Below are 16,284 nucleotides of genomic sequence, written 5' to 3'. Positions count from 1 at the left end.
CGGAAACAAGCCGCCGTCTTGAGGAAAAATAAAAACACAGATTGTAGGAAGAGAAATTTCATATTTATGGGAGTAACCGTGGAGGAAAAGTGCACAGTAATCATACCAACCGAGCTCCGAGTTCTTCCACACCAGACAAAAGATTGATTAAATATTTATTCGCGAAAAAACAAGCCAACTTCATGTCATTGCAGTAGCCACACATCTCGAGTTTCTATCTACATTTTCAGTGTCCGTAAAATTCCCCTTGTTAACCATTCACTGCTCAATTTCAGGCTTCATTAAAGATGTCAGCCGGCCAGGCAGGGCATTCAATATGGCTTTCACGGTGCTATACGGGAAAGGAACCAAAGACCAGTGGGCTGAAAGTGCTGCACCACGCGCTTCTTGATATTTATGTCTTCACTTCCTCAGAGTGAGGTCAGAATCACATCCACATTTTAAAGCTACGTAGATCCACCGCAGGACAAAAAGTACAAGAGTTTAAATCAAAGCCAACGATTTAAAGATGGATGAGATTCGAAGGGGGGCTTGAGGGAAAAGAAACTAAGAATGTTTTGAAAGAGACGTGGAAAAGGTGATTTCAAAAGTTACCTTCAGCTCTCTTGCATTTTTATGATTAAAGACAAAAAATGTCATAAGACGTGAGCAGTAACTCTTGCTTCCACATGTTCATTCCCCTTTCCACCACTCAATTCAAAACTGAAAAAGTCTGATTTCACAGTGCTATAAAAAGGTATGAGCTAGCACCATGTACCATGTTTACCTGCTTCTGTTTTACAAAATAAAATATCTCACTCTCAAGGCCCATAGTGGACAACCACATCTCACAATAATTTCCTCTCCATATGAATACAAATATAAAGATCCGACAAGGATGCTGGGCCTGCAATGTTAATGGATGCCTTGGTTGAATATGTAGAGGACACTGGTTTTTCCCTCATGACTCCAAGCCTGAGAGCAAACGCAGCCCCGCCCTCCTCTCCCAGTGATGTCTCCTCCTCTCCCACTGATGTCTCCCCCTCAGAGAGCTGGGACTGGACCAGCAGTCAATAACAAAGCATCTGGTTTCCTCCATTACTGCTGTTGACCTGCTCTTTCATGATATGCCTCGCATCTACAGATTTAATCAAGAGGGTCAATCAAAAAAAGATTTGCCCCTACCCATATTTTTAATATATTTATTGTCCAGCTGAAACAGAGTGTGTAAAAATGTGCAAGAATGTGATAATTAGTAAAGTAATGGATAAAAGTGTCCTATAACAGATGTTCGATTGTGTATGCAGGGATGTTTCGCAACTGACTGGAAGTTTTAATAAGAGAGCGCCCCACCCCCCAGCCTGAACACCACAAATAAAATCTGTCTGTAGGAAACATTGCTGAGGCATCAGTGTTTCCAGCTCTGAGGACAATAGTCAGTGAATGAGCTCATAGGGGGAACAAGCACTAGAGCCCCCCCCCCCCGTGGGTTTGACATGTGTCAATCTATCACAATACATTAAATATGTGTATGATGTTGAATAGTTAGCCATAACACTAAACTGTACTGGATGTCTAGCCAGTCAGTCAGATAAGATAAGAGTTCAACAAAGTAAGGCGGCAAACATCATGCCTAGATGAAGATCATTCAGGATTATGAGGAACAGGTCTAACTTCTCCCTGTGTGTTCCTAGGAAGTCCTGCATCGCCACAAGATCAAAGAGCAACGACAATTGCTGCTTAGAAGATGTGGTTTTGACTGAATGGGTTATTAATGAGAGGACGCGGTCTGGATCACTGGAGGAGAGACAGTGGGCAACGCTGTAATTACGGCCTTAATCGGCTGTGATTCACGGATAAAAGCTTTTTTAAAAGATCATCCAGACCCACTGTCAGGGATGAGGGGGGAAAACACAATTACAACACCTGACACTACACAAGAGCATGCAAACTGAAGTATTCCCCCTGCAGCGGGTTTGCATTGACCGTTATGTACAGCTCCATGAAAACGCCGGAGGGCTCAGCTTAACCGACCAACCAGCACACGAGCACACACATATACATCTGAATTGCATTCTCCTCTCGGACGGACTCAGAGTGTAGTTTGGAAAAGCGCGGTGAACTGTGCAGCAGAAACACACAGAGCCATGTGAGGAGCACAATGCGGACCGGGAGCCTGACAGGAGCAGGCTATTAAAGCACCGGGCTGCGTCTGTACAGCCCCCCCCCCCCCCCCCCAGCCATCAACCATCAGCGTCAGCACAATGAAAGGACCCCCCCCCCCTTCCCCAAACAAAGCCATCGCGTTAAAAGCCACCCTCGGCTCGGTGCGGGCTGCACTGTGTCGCACACGTTAAACGGCACTGCAGGCTTTTCCTTCTACTTACGGTGAAAAGCTCCCATAAACGTGCAGGCTCCTCGAGGATCGCGCTTTAGTCACAAAGGGCGAGGAGTGAAGCGAGCAACCGCTGGATCCAGATGTGCAGACGTGGACAGTTTGTTGTTGTTACTTTAGAGAAGCGTCGGTGTTGGAGCACGCGCTCGGTCCGCCGCTGCTGCCTCGCGCCGACTGCTGCTGCTGCGGCGCGTGCGTCCGTAGTAGAGACACCGTGAAACCCGAGAGAGCCGATGATGTCACAGTCCGGATGTAAAGAGAGCGAGGTGGCCAGAGGTGCTTTTCACTGATCCCTCCCACCCACACTCTCACACACGCACACACATGCTCACACCCACATACACACCCATGCTCACACCCACACTCTCACACACACACGTTAACATACACGGACTGGTGAGCTACAGTATGAAGAATAATAGATGATGGAAACCCATTTAGGTATTTTATATATTTGTAAATAAAATGACATTACATAATCAGAATTGTTTTTGCTCCCCAATTGTATGTATTATTAAGAGCTACTTCTTTATTTATGATTAGTCAATTAAATGATAAGTAAGAACATTAAATTAAATATCTTTATGTAAGAAGAACACTTTTTCAAATGTGAGTTAACACTTTTAAGACCTTGTAAGGCCATTATTTTGACACACTGCTTATCCATTGAGGGTCGTGGGGGACACGGGCAGGATGCCAACATACAACAACCTTTCACTCTCACATTAACACTTTTGGACAGTTAAGTGTCCAATTGTACTAAACTATATCTGCATGTCTTTCCTCTAAGGAAGCCACAGTGCTCTTATAATACACAGACACAGAGACTAAATGCAAACTCCACACAGAAAGGACCCCGGCTGACCTGGGAATTGAACCGAGAACCACCCACAGTTCTAACCATTGCACCACCTTGCTTGCTGCCGTCACACTGTCCAGTTCTTTAGAAAACAGTTTCAAGAGCTTTAGATACCCTGACGAGGGGCAAATTACAAATATTCTAAACTGCCCCCTACATGGAAGAAACACAACATTTCATGGAGCAGTATGGGACAACTCAATAACAACTGAAAACATGTCGACCACAAAAGGAACCAAAGCGACTCCATCTCCCAGAATTTAACATATTCCATTCCTCCCATTGTTTATTTTGGGACTGTATTTAGGGCAAGTCAATAATTTGGACATAAATGAACTTGAGCTTTATTTCCTCAGTGAGCTGCCTGTGTTATTCCTGGCATCTACTGCCTTAATATGAATGTGGGCTGTGGTGTAGCTGCACCACCGTCGGCTAATTCTTCAGCAAGTCCTGACAAAGACGCATGTTGAAAAGGAAGTGCACAGGTCCTTAAAAGGAGCATCGTGACAGCAATTTGAAACATCCTGATAATTGTACTAGGCAATCAACCAAATATGTGTTGGAATCGATATTTAGTAACCTGTCAAAACTAATACATTTTTTCTCATGTTGGTTAATTCAGTTAATTCTTTCCCCAGTTAGTGAATTCACGTACTGGCAGGTTTTCGCTACGTTCAGGGCTGCATTATCCCGCCTCATGTCCTCCCTCTTCACACCCCTACTGACCTGCACTCACTTTACACTTTAACAATGAACACCAACATTAATCAGAAGTTATTAAGACATGAACAGTGAGGCATACACATATTGTTCATTAATAATAATCAAGGTCAAAGTTTGAAATTATCGTGTTATTGATTTGAAGTCATATTGCCCACACCTAATCATAGGTATCTTAAGTTTTCATTATTGTCCATCTCAGTTGCTGGACTGATGCTATGAGGCTTGTTACTTTCAATGGGATGAAGTGAGTGAAAGAACTGAATATTAAGTAGGTTCAGCAGGGAGCCTGTGGCTATTGAAGACATGAAAGCCTGGACAATGACCTCAGCCCAACCTAGAAGCCAAACAGCTCCTCCACTCATCAACCTGCTGGGTGCAGTCAATGGCACAGGAAGACATCTAGAGACGGCCAATACACTGGTTAATGGCTGCTATTCTCTCCCCGTTCCCTCCTTTTCATTACACTTCAACATTTCTAAAGCGAGGACTGTAGCTGTCAAGGTATCTGAGTTTTAATAGAAACTGAACACAAATGCTAAATGGATTGAAAAAAGTAAAGAGACATTACAGATGTTAACCCAATACGTAAGATGTGAACTATACCTTGACCAGCTCTACTCCATAAATAATGCATTGGTCTTCCTTATGAAGATGGAGGGGGGGGTTGCACTAAAATATTCAGTCCTTCAGCTATCCTTGCTTCTCTTGGGAGGGCTTTCCATGCTGGGGCATGGTGCCAGGGGATATAAGCACCACCTGGAGTGCAGAATGGACACCACGCCTCGAGAGGAAGCAGAGGGGGTGTCTGGAGGATATTTGATATGATATTTACTGACTCAATCCATGAAAGAGGAGTCTGTGGCGAATCTTTGTGCTCCAACGCCCACAAAAAAGGTGTCAGAGGGGAAAGTCAAAGCAAGCTGTTCAGCCATCTGGGCCTGTGCTTTGGACAGTTTTTTTTTATCCGCGATAAGTGAATCAATGTTTGCTGTCAGTGTCCAAATCAAACAATCGTTAAAGCATAAACTGGACAGTGTGGTTTTAGACATCAGTTCATGTTTCCTCTTTACAACAACCAGTCTATGTTTGACGACTGAGGTTTCTCAAAGTATTCTCTTCTAGCCTACAGAGTTTTTCAGACTGCTCAAGCACTGTAAAGCTAAATCCACAATGCGTCTTAGCTTGAAAATGCTATTTTCAATCTCCATCCACACATGCATGCACCCGAAAAAGTATGACACAATACCATTGTGGTGTAAGTAGGAGGCAGATTGTCGCTCTGCAGATGGTTTCTTCATTACAGAAAATACTACTAACGACAAAACACTATTGTGAAAAGGGATTTATTTTCTTTTACTTATGAAGCGGTGGACCTGGTACTAACAGTTACTATAACAACATCCACCCCTGGTATTCAAGTTTGAACATAACAGGAAGCAAATACGTGTGACTGAGTCATTTCCAAATGTCACAGGATTGCAGCTTTATAAATTAAATTTGACTAACAGCGTTTATAAACATCTCAGTTTTAGGCGCTAAAAAACTCTGGAGTAGTGTAATAAACGAAACACCAGTGATGTGTTTTAATACACTTAATAATTGTAGTGTAGATGTAGTCTGAGTCATTAGGGGAGCATCAGGACACAGTTTAAGACAAAATGTCACCATCAAAGCAGACACGTCATCAAGCTAAGTTCAATATCACAAATGCCATCAATTTCAATTGCTCAGGGTGTTTTCCATTTTGCTGCCTTGTCACGTTCAATCCTCCAGCTGAACAATTGTTCTGAAGGCAACTGTATTTGTTGTAAGTTCCTCTTTTGTACATTTGGGAAACATGCCAAACTCTGGCTTTATAGTGGAAACAAATCTGCAGTAGTCCTTAGTGCAGGTCATCAGGCATTCAGAAGGAGTGAGAGACCTGACTACTGTTCCAAGAATCTGTTCTAGATGAGAGGAGTGGGTGGGTAGCTGGGGGAGAACGGGGTGTATGACCATACCAAGGTCACACAAACTCTTTTTCATCTCATCCCAAAACTTAACTACTCCTCCCAATTTTATGGCTGCACACAATTAGGCTTTATGACGAGTAAGGATAACACATTGGGCAAGCTCAGATCTGTTGATGTTATCAGAGCAGAATGGTTTGGCTCCAGCACTCCTGTCTGCCTGTCAGAGCTGAGAGACTCGTAAAGGAACAAGACAATGTGTGTGTAGTTAAAAGTTGTATAGAGGCTGTAAACAATAGAATCACCTGTGCAACAAAAATAGCTCAACAGTGTAGTTTCCTGAAGTAAAAATCCCGTTTATATTATGAATAGACATTTTGGTCATCAGCCATTATATTGTAACCAACTGAGGTAGACTGTCCACAAGCTACGAAATTGTAAAGCAATGATTTCTCTGTTTATCACACAGAGAAATCAGTGACTCAGGATTAGGGTTAACTAGCCTTTTTTCCAATTTCTTATAATTTTATGGTCTTGATTAATCTTGTTTGCCAGGCTGGTCGGCCTGGTTCCACTCTTCAAACTGTTTTTAAAAGGATTTTCTGAAATAAATGGAGAAAAATAATGGGAAATTTACATCAAGAACCAGAGCCGTTCTCAAAGTGGTCACTGTCACACTCTATACAATCCAGTAAAAGGCTTAAGGTTCTTTTTTTTGTGTGTGTTCTATGAGACAAGTGATGAGGAACCTAAGGCCTCAGTTTGATTTTAAAGTAAAGCTAAAGATTGTGTGTGCACAATGATGTGTTCATGTAAGAGTCTTGCCCCCTGAAAGCGTGGAATACCTTCAACTCCATAATCGTCTTGTGTGACTTATAACCAGTTGTTATATGCAGGGGAGCATAAGGCCACTGGAGCCAGGCTGGTCTGTGGAGAAGGCTACAAAGTAATAATAAAAAGCCTCCACCTACATTGTACCAATTATCATCTAGCAACACTGTTTCTTTTCTGCTTCAGCTTTGCACTAGAGGCTTCAATCAATTCGCAGATGCCAAGGAGAAGCTTTCAGACTCATTAACGGCCCACGCAGAGTCACAGAGAGACAGACATGAGGGGGGAGGGAATTGATGTAAGTGTTCACATGTGTATCCTCCCTCCCTTAGAGGATCCTCTTATACCTGCCCACTCACGCTCGTATCTGGCTATTTCCGGTTCCGCCTGTATACACTCCCACACACATACACACACATGCTCTCCTTTGTCACTGGGCTGCAGGTTATTACCTGCTTGAATTCAGAAGAACTAAAACTTCTTCGGCTGGAAAAAGATACCAGAATGGGATAGTTAGCCAGGGCTCTGCAGGGGCCTCCTTGTTCAGCTGAGTGATGGTGAAAGAACAGTGCATGCATAAATAGTCCCATCACAAGCTTGTCTTAGGGGAGCCAGTGAGGGGCTGGGCTGAGATGGCCACCCTATTGGCGCCTTGTTGTGTGAGCATGTGGTCTAGGGGAGGGGTTCTCCAACTCCTGTAATTAGCTGTGTGTCAAATGAGGCAGAAAAACAACAGTGGCCTCCTGAGTGCTGAGCAGTTACATCCAGGCAGACAAACAAGACCAAGATCTAGTCACTCTAGTGACATCAGGGAATTGGAAAATCATTTAGTGTTTCCAACCAAGGACTTTGTGGAGGTCACAATTGTGATGAATTATTAATTTATGCTGATTAAGACAAGTGTTTATATGAATGCAAATACAGACATTTTTATTTTGAAAAAACAACAAGGATTCAGGCTGTGCACAGTGAAGGACTTCTAGGTAATCCATGACATGTCATGGCACGCTCCAGGAAAAATACCAACCAAGACTGGTGTTATCCAACATGATCTCAAAGAACAGAGCAACAAAGGAAAACGTCTGAAGCTGTTCCCTTCACTGTGCAGATACGATTAATCGAAATAAGCGCAAATCAGTTTTTTTTTTCATTCAAAACTAATTCTCTCATGGAAACTGACATGACTGTGATCATTAAGTATGAAGCGTTATTCTCAATGACATATAATGCTTTATTTTTGTTTAGCCCTTTTGTATTGCGTGTTTAAGGTTTAAAAGATCTGCAAAGTTAAAAAGTACAGAATTCTTGGTATGGACAGCTCCTCTCCCTTACAGAAAGAATGGCTCTTGAAGCACCTGGTTCACCTCATCAGTCATCTGGCTGCTTCTTCCACATCTTTGTGATGTCAACTGACCTACATTTACATATTGAAAACATTGCGGCTAGTCTAGCAGTCTCCCTGACAAAGCCAGGTTAAGCAAGAAGAGAGGTTGACATTTCTTAGATGCACTGACAGAGGTTGACCAATCACAACAGAATGGGCCAATCAGCTGGCCAATCGGAGCATACTAGGGGGGTAGGAGGGGGTGCTTAAAGAGACAAGAGCTAAAACCAAGCGTTCCAGAAAGAGGCTGAAAGGAGGAGCTGCAGTAATGGACAGCCTGAGGAAAGGGATGCTTTTTCTGAGCATAAGAGCATGTAAACATTCAAGTAATAACCTAAACTAAAATGATGAACCGGAATCTGTCTCCTTTGAATGTATTGTTGATATGTTATTAGAAACAACACAATACTTCATGGTGCACAGATACACAACTGCACTGGGAGGAGGTGATGAAAGGAAGATGTGTTTACACTAAGCACTGTGCGTGCATGTGGACTAATTAGGAAAAAGATCAAAAGGGAACATGGATCACAAAATGGATCAGTCACTGAGGAGGTCAAACTCACGCTCCCCCAGGCTGCCAGGAAGTTTAGGAGAGTCAAACCCTCTAAAGAAATACAACACCCCACTGACTATAATCAAATAAGCTGGCCAGAAATCAGTGAGCTAATGACACATTGGAAATCAATAGGCAGTATTTGGGATGTATCTCATACTAGAGCAGATAAGCCAGTTGGAGGCAAAGGCAATGTGCAGACCTGCGATTATACCAAGATGCTAAAGTCACAACAATGATGAAGCAGATGAGTGGGAGAAAGATCAGGTTTGCAGCTCAGTGAACTGGAGTCTTCTTCAAGCACAATGGCAGAAGCGATTGAAATCACAGGAGGTCAGAATGAGAACAGAGGGGTTGGACAACTCGCTTCACTGCTCCGGCTGCTTTGTGGAACCTTGGCAGCACGGTCAGTCACAAATTCCAAAGTTTGCGAGTCCAAACACCAATCGAGTCCTCTGCCCTGCCCCCTCCAACACTACTGTAAGACCTCCTTACTCACCAGACTTGACTTTCATTGTTTTTTCTTACCTCAAACTCAGTATATTAGCGGGGGGTCCCGACTCCAATCCCACTCCAGAAATATCTATAGATACTTTACATCTCAGATCACAACAGAAAACATAAGCCTGTCAACTCTCTATTTACACCTCTGAGTCAAATACAGATGTAATCATTGCTCTTGAATCATTTATAGTTCTGTTCAAGGTAAACAATCAAACCTTTATGTAATCATAGCATTGAACTGTGCGTCTTCAGTATTTTGCAGAGTGATGAAATAAGTGTGTTTAAATCTGTCCAGTAAAGCAATGATCAAGTCATAGGAAGCTCGGGGACTAGAACAAAATGATACATAATCTTATTATCACTGCGTGTAGAGATTTTCCTGTGCATACATTACAACACTGAGCGCTCTTATGTTATATGATCTTAAGTGCATTAAGAAAGTGTTTTTAGGAAGCATCAATATCCACGTTTGCTCATAACATAGCAGAAAAAAAGGTTGCAGCAGTAGGCACATGCTTAAAAAAGGGTTGCACTTACTCTCTTAATTATTAATGGGCATGTTTCGCAATAAACCAATTGGAATGTCATATCCTATTCCCTTCAAAAGCTAGGAGTGCTAGAACCTTGTTAGATTGTGGTTATGATGCCAGGGAGTAGGACATAATGCTATTCACAAAGGAAATTACAAGAGCAGACCATCTACGGCAACTGCAGGGTACAGCAAAGTAGCTTGAGGTGAAGCATGCGGCACCCACCTCCTGTATGTAGGTACATGTTATCATCTTAACGTTTTGGTCAAGATAGCAGAACACTAACAATGTGTCCGACCGCACCTCATCTGAACACCAACACACCCTTGGGGACAAGTGCATTCGCTATTTAAACAACGTGGGCACTGGATGGGAAAATGGCAACTGCTTACATGGCAGCACTTTGGGTGTAAGATCTCACCCCAACACTTGCAAGTACACAGGAATTTTGGTTTCTACTACTCAACCAATGTGTCTTGATTGCAGCGCAAAGAAAGTGTATGTGTCCACAAATTCTACTTCACTATTTGTCCTACAGATATCATCTCATAACCCTTTCACATAAGCACACTGATGGTTGTTGCACCATCCCATACCCCTTCAAACCTGGATAAAATACAGCTTTGGTGAACAGTTGTTTCTGTCAGAGTTTGTTACTGAGATCGAAGCCACATTTAACTTCCCCGAGACAAAGCTCGCTGAGAGAGAACTAAAACTTGTGAAATTGAAACTCTATTGGGTAGGCCACATAATTCTGTGTGAATTTGAGGGTGTGCAGTTGTGTATAGGGAACTAGTATGAACAGTTTGTGAATAATAAACAGGCAGTGGTGACACATGTGGAAGTAGATTCATATAGCAGGTTGGAAATTCAGTTTATTCAGTTGACAGTTGATTATGTGTACCTAGCTACACCTGCTGCCGTCTAATACACCTGTCCTGCACGAAATCCTACCTGCAACAGGGTTACGATACTGATGTCATGTTCAGACTGCTAATGAGAGATGTTGATCCAACTGCGTGACAATCGCCGGATGTAGTTTGTGGTGTTGTTTAAATGCATTGCTTTTTACATGGAGATGATTCAATTATTAAACAGCCTTAATTTAAAGTGGATGCACCTAATAATTTAGCAGCTGAGCATATATTAAGTCAACCAGTTCAGTACCCATGCATGTCTCCCATGCTTGGTTTGGGTTGTACTTCTTATAAGAGGATTGTAAAATACATGTTTTACAGCCATATACAGTATATGCACAGCTCATCCACATACTTAAATAACACTGAATGCATGAGAAACCTTGGCACTTCACAGAACATTTCACTCCTCCTGCAAGTCAATGGCAGCTTTGGAAATGTTGTAAATCAGGCCTGACTAGCTCTCATTTCCACAGTGGACCTGAGCAAAACAAATGCAATGAATTGTCTACCGGTGCAATTAGCATGTTGGGAGTGGATAATGTAGGCCATGATCCAATAACAACATCAGCAACAAACACAAGAATCTCCGTAACCAACACCAAAACAAGGTAACAGATATGAAGGAGTATCACACGTCCATCCCCTCATTGAAAATAAGACCAAGTAACCTAGTAGAAAATATCCCCTGAAACACCACGTTATCTCACAAACTATAAGCAGAGACAGAAGGTATCTATAGTTTGTTCAACCGCCAAGCAGAGTGTGACCAAAGTATGATCAGTTAACAGTTCCATGTCTTGTTTGTAGTTTTATTACAGCATGCAAATAACTGTATAACTGAGCAAGAGATTATTGAATTTTACACTTTTTAAGAAGGAACCATGAAAACTGACAATTACACGGCAGTGGAGAAGCCCAAGGCAGTATGTGTCATGGCTCCATCTACTTGATCACTCTCCTCATGAGATTACAGTTCAGTTTCAGACTGATTATGGAGAAGAATTGAGACGCAGAACAAACTTTTGTTCCTCAAACCTGCTCCTTATAAAGTTCAGCAAAAGAGTGGAGACAAATGTTTTATGAATGTAATCAACTCTGCTTCACCAAACGTGACATTGTGTATGTCTGTGTAAAATAACAATACCAAAGTACTTATTCCCAAATAAACGGGATGCAAACTGTCAATTCAACTCGACCGTTCAAGAACTCTAACCCCATCTCAAATGCTCCACAACAAAAAGGCTCAAGTTTTATGGCACTCTCTTATAATTGTCTAAATGAATATGAATGAGTACAATTGAAATGCATTGAAATGGTAAATAATCTAATTTGAATTAGCTATTGTCGCAGCCACACAATTGCTTCAGTCGGTGTAAGTAACTGAGAGGGGCCAAAAGAGAATATTGGCTGAGAGTGTGAGAAACACAGGTGGTGTGGGAAGATACAGGGATAGCAGTTGTAGATTCCTGTAGTTTGATTTCCAGGGCAGGAAAAATGCTGTTTACAAGGGTTTTACATCTCACCGCTGGCTCACATTCAGATGCAGACTGCTCTTCTAAATAATTAGTTACTGGGCATGATGGGATCTATGATCGCTGAAGTGCCACTCAGGCTGTGAGGGATGCAGCCCTTCAACACTGGACAGTCTGATCAGCTGAAGTACATCACGTCACTTCAAGAGGAGCCTGTTAGCGCTCCTCTCTTGGAAGGAACCTAGCTGCAGGGATGCATTTTTGCAGAGTGGTGACCATAGATACCTTCCTCGTGGGATGGGAGCTCTGTGAGTGTGTAGGTTTGTCAGTTTCCAATGCAGAACGACTGCGTGCTAACTCAACACTGTTGACTATCTTAGTTATGAATAAAGTAGTAAAGCTGAACTGCAAATATTTAGTTAATCTCTTCTATGTTAAGCAAATGTTTAATTATACAATGTATTGCTTTTCTTTTTTGTCTTATTTAACAGTAAATCAATTAATTTCGGGTTTTACTCTGATGGCTATGAAGCCCAACAACCTAATTAACATATGTACACATAAATACAAAAATATTTACACGTAGATGCAGGGAAACCAATGAATGATGAATGTACAAATAGAAATGGATAAATATAGAAATACATACATTTCAAAGAGTTTTTTATTTATTTGTTTATACTTATTTATCTACTTATTTACAAGACATGATGGCCAACTGCAGTGATACTGTGAATGGTATTTAAACATTTTTCTTCTCATTTTACAAACAAACAATAATCAAAAATCTGCAAAATACCCAACAGATAATATATAATGTAAACAACAGTAAAATGAATCATTATTTTTGTATCCTTTGAATAAAACACTGGCTATCTCTCTTTAGATCCTGTGTTAAATCCTCTTTGTCTGGTGCATGAAGCTGAGGGGCTGTGAAAGATCTACAGAGACAGACAGAGAGATGGGAATGTGGTGGTGGTATAGAAAAAGGTCCTGATCCACTAACTCGCCCTGAGCAGTACTGAGCATGCTCAGTAGGTCTGCCAGAGGGCCAGGCTCCTGCTTTGGCCTACTTCTGATAAAACCAGTAATGCCATGGAAAGTTGCATTTGCTATGTGTGTGTACGTGTGTGTGAGAAGGTGTGCGTGCAAGTCATTTTGACAGAGAATATGTGACAGGGAGGATTGTGCCCTCAATATAGGAGCAAAATCCAATATCATCAACTGCAGCCACAAACAGATAACACCCCCCCTGGTGCTGACTGCTATTGATCCATCTGTCATCCGCAACTTTAACAGGGAGAGATATGAACGTACTGGAGTTGCGGGAAAAGCTGCCACAATTGCAGCTGAGGGGAAAGGACTTTGATTCCAGATGAGCAGATACTGAGAGAATGGCCGGCTTTAACTGACAATGTAATGAAACGCAACACAGGATCTGTTAAGCTCTAGTTCCTCCGGTCCTAGGGCAGAGATAACTGCTAGCGTAAGCAGCATAGAGATGGGGCAGCACTGTCTCACTTAGACATCGCTCCAACTCATTGTAAAAAAAGATGACCAACAGAAGTGGGTCAGACATGAGAGCGACAGACCAAGAAACTTCCAGAGACAGAGAGAGAAAGAGAGAGAGAGAGAGAGAGAGAGAGAGAGAGAGAACAAACTGAGAAGCAGAGGAGGTTTATGTAAATTTGAATGTTTGACTTTAGAAATGACACATGATAGAAGTTAGAGGGACTAGAAGTTGCCCCAATAACAGACAACAGCCGTAATCATAGGCCGTTTTTTTCCTATGACACGTTAACTTACAATTACATAAAAATTTGTTTATTACAGTCATAATTTTCTCAAGGCCTTTTTTTTTTTTAGCTCTCTGAAGAAGCCCAAAAACACCCATCATGGGCTGTGGACTATCAAATACATCTTCAGGTTGCTGTTGAGCAAACAGCAGATGACTGAACAAACATTGTGGGGAGCAGCACGTTTTACAGTTCCTGTCTCCAGTTTCAGTCACGTGAAGCAACCGCACCTTAACAAACACGTAACGTAACCTCATCAGTTCTGCATCTCTTCTTTAAAGACAGGTTCAATTCATAAGATTGCTGTGCATCAACTTGGTTATGTAGTTTGGGTGTCACAATCTGTCAATCTAGAGCAATACATTGGTTTAATGATTGATGATCAAATATCATCAATGCAACGAGAGAACATAGATCCGTATCATCTTTGAGGTAATTTACAAAGAATTAGACTGAAGAATATACTGTGTTATTGAGCTCCCATAGTTAACTCTAAGACAAAAGCGTTGAGATCAAACCACTGGTGATTACATGTAAATGACTGTTCAAGTATAGCTTAAGAACATGCAAAATTGTTTACATTTGCCTTGTTATGTTTCTCATCATTTTGATTTGGTTGAGAGAGTTATATTCCTGAGTGTAGTGGATGATATATTGCAGTAAGACAATATTGCATTAGCCCTTAAAATATAGATTAAGTATTAAGTTCTAACTGTAAATAATAATGTCGTCAAGCTTCTTGAGAGGTGCATGATCTGCAAACCAGGTTAAATGTCAATGAAACTGATTCAACTTCCCAGAGAGAACAGAAGCACTGTGCAAACAAAAATCCTGCTAGAAATACAAACTTCTGTGCAGACACAACAACAAACTAATCAGACATGCTGCTGAACGTTGAATCCTACAGGGAACGGATGGCTACAGCTTCAAAGCTCCGGAATGCTGCCTAATGTAAATCAACAGATGCACACAGAGACGATGGTTACATTGAAAAACACATTGACTCCTGAATGAGTCCACTCACAAGGAGACGTGTGTATTTAGTTTCTCAGAAGTAGCCTATTTTCAAGGGGAAATTAGACATTCAGTTTATACATAGAGGCTATTTTTAGGGCATGGTGCAGATATACATGAGTAGTGCTGACAAATAAAATAAAAGGATGTGGCTTTAATGTATCCCAAACAATGTCCCCGCCTAACTTTCCAATAACCTGATCTGACATTCTATTACAACACCCTGTTAATCCATATTTGAAACAGGGGCGATCAATGCGGCTCTCAAACAACAACTGGGAATGTGCTGGGGAAGGCCCAGCTGACAAATTGAGGACAGCTCTCAGTCTAGGGCAGTCGGATGAGATGGAGACTCAACCCAATGCCAGTTTGGCACGTTCCTGTATCTTTTCATGCCTTTCTCAGTGAGGTCAACAGCAAAATTGTAGCTTAGAAGAATGAAGTGCTATAGGGCTTTGAATTTGAAAGGGACTGCGTTAAGTATTTTCTATAATTTGAGCTCCTCTGTAAAAACAGACTCATAAAGGGGAGAGGCCGAATCATTTTAAATCTGTTTAACAGGGTGTCTACTCCAAGGTCTGTTGTTTTTGTAGGTGCAGCTGCATTACTGAAATCCTCAGAGAAGAAGAACAACAAGCTTCTTCTGTCACGGTTTAAATCCAGTTCCTTAACAGCTCAGCACTCCCACAACCAGGCCAGTCAGGCCCAGCTCATTGACGATGACCGTGGAAGGATAATATTGTTTAACATCAACACGCTCCGTGGAAATGTGTTCTGAATTATGTGGGCAGCAGCTCCCTCCTGGTTACGGTCCTCTGACCAACAGCTGCATGTGTCAGGTGTGTGGTTATAAGGGCTCGCCGAGGCAATATATCAACATCTGGACAAGCATGTGCATTATGAGAGTGGAGGGGGTTACTCAGAAAGACAGGAGAGGAAGAAGCAGGGAGTAAGGTGGATGGTTCAACAAACTGTGAACTGCAAAAAACTAAGAATGTTGTCCACTTCTTCTATTTAGAAATACATGGGCCACGTGCACAACGCTGTTTCAGTAAACATCCGAGTTAGCAGTGTGAGAAGCAGATAGTATGAAGAAATGTTCCCTCTCGGTCAACACACTCTACTGTAAACATCCCAAGGTGAATGTACCCAGTCCTCCTCCTGTTTTGAGCAGAGTCAAGGCCTTTTCACTCTCTAAGAGGAACACGCACTCAAGCGCCACTTATATAGATTGATGATTAAAAAAGCATGGACAAGTGGGGGGGAGCGGGGACAAAGAGTAAAAAAAACAGAAAATGGGTTGTTAATAAGACTTGTGGTAGAAAAACAATGTGACAGACAAATACACAAACACACACAAACGTACACACAC

The 16,284-nt window shown here is 41.9% G+C and overlaps 1 protein-coding gene across 4 annotated transcripts in view; it reads right to left on the bottom strand.

The window, feature by feature from the left end:
- LOC133954750 (pleckstrin homology domain-containing family A member 5-like) overlaps positions 1-16,284 on the bottom strand; it is an 85,909-nt gene that overhangs the window by 45,673 nt on the left and 23,952 nt on the right. Inside the window, exon 1 of one of the 4 annotated variants that reach the window (XM_062389229.1) lies at positions 2,367-2,602. The exons of the other annotated variants lie outside the window; for them this stretch is intronic. The gene's annotated coding sequence lies outside the window, so the exon portion shown is untranslated. Of the gene's footprint in view, positions 1-2,366; positions 2,603-16,284 lie in introns of those variants that run through there. 4 annotated transcript variants of the gene reach the window in all.

Source organism: Platichthys flesus, chromosome 6, assembly GCF_949316205.1.
Source record: "Platichthys flesus chromosome 6, fPlaFle2.1, whole genome shotgun sequence".
NCBI classification, from domain to species: domain Eukaryota; kingdom Metazoa; phylum Chordata; class Actinopteri; order Pleuronectiformes; family Pleuronectidae; genus Platichthys; species Platichthys flesus.
The sequence above is the reverse complement of the archived record's forward strand: the minus strand, read 5'-3'. Positions and strand labels throughout refer to the sequence as shown.